Raw genomic sequence first — 1,285 nt, forward strand, 5'->3', positions numbered from 1 at the left:
AACCAATCACAAACGTAGACCCAGGAAAGCTCTATCACTAAGCTCCACCCCTTTCAGAGAGTTCAGAGAGTACATTCTATTTTCTTTTTTAAAAACTTCCAGGTTTGGTAAAAAGTTGGTGGAATAAAGGGTTGAGTTTGAATTCAGTGTTTGTGTATTCCCAATGAGATTCTGGAAAATTCTGGCTGGATGTTTGACCCCTTTCCTGGTGTGACAGCTGTTCCAACTGTCACACAGAGACAGGAATGGTAAAGGGTTTCTGTTATTCCTTTTAATATTACTTTACATATTGATTAGTGAATAGTTTAGGTCCATTTCTTTAAAATTGTTTTCATTAGTCTGACACTTTAACTATTTGCAGTGCACACATTTAGTTAACTTTGTTTGTCAGTTCTCTTGTATTTTGTTAAATGCAACAAATTAATTTTCTTCTTTTGAGTTACCAGTTTCCTCTGGCCCGGAAGCTGAAATCATACAGATGAGCTCCAGCTGATGGCTGTCAAACTTCATCAGCGGGTCGTTCCATTTTTTTTGCCAGAGGAAGGGGAAATTTTGCCTTTAGTTTATTTAATTTTACCATTTCTTTAATGTATCTTCTTTTTGTAACTTAGTTAAATAGTAATATTTCTTTAATTTAAAGATTTAGTTATGTGCTGACCAGTATTTGTTTAAGTTCTTGTGTGTTTAACTACCCCCTGTGTGTGAATTAGCAGTGGTCTGATCAGCCACTATTTAAGTTCCCCCTCATGTCTCGTTTGTTAGGTCAGTTTTGTGCTTGAGTTCTTTGTGTTACTACCTGAGTTGTAGTTTGTTATGTTGACCTCAGTTTTTGGGCCCCAATTTATCATTTTTGAATATATTTTGAATTTTTGTAATAAATTAAGAATATATTTTTGAAAATTCATCAATGTCTCTTTGGCTGGTCTATGTAAAACCCTCACACCTGGATAGAACTGAAATGGCTCGTTTTACTCGGCTTTATGGCCTTAAGCATACAAGTTGTTGACACATTTATAGTAGCATCAACTTCTGGATGTTGGGAAGGTCATTCCACAAGCCTGATGATATTCAGCTTTATCCAAGTAGATTTAAAGTGAGTTAGGGATAACTGTCCTGTTGGAACAAAGTTTCAAACACATCAGAACTGATTCTGAAATGGATTACGTTTGGCTAATTTTAAGATTCTAGAATGGCTTTCCAAAAGCCCTGGTTTCAGCCCCGTTAGAAAACTTGTGGACTATGCTTAAAAATGAACAACAGTATTGCAGAAGCTTGTTGGTGGGTA

The 1,285-nt window shown here is 35.9% G+C and overlaps 1 long non-coding RNA gene across 1 annotated transcript; it reads left to right on the plus strand.

Annotated features, from left to right (window-relative positions):
- The first annotated feature begins 208 nt into the window (after positions 1 to 208).
- LOC118557446 lies at positions 209 to 904 on the plus strand. The gene is made up of 2 exons (XR_004927874.1): positions 209 to 248; positions 447 to 904. It is a non-coding gene; the product is annotated as an uncharacterized LOC118557446 (long non-coding RNA).
- The last annotated feature ends 381 nt before the right edge of the window (positions 905 to 1,285 follow it).

The sequence above is a fragment of the Fundulus heteroclitus genome, chromosome 23 (assembly GCF_011125445.2).
Source record: "Fundulus heteroclitus isolate FHET01 chromosome 23, MU-UCD_Fhet_4.1, whole genome shotgun sequence".
Classification (NCBI taxonomy): domain Eukaryota; kingdom Metazoa; phylum Chordata; class Actinopteri; order Cyprinodontiformes; family Fundulidae; genus Fundulus; species Fundulus heteroclitus.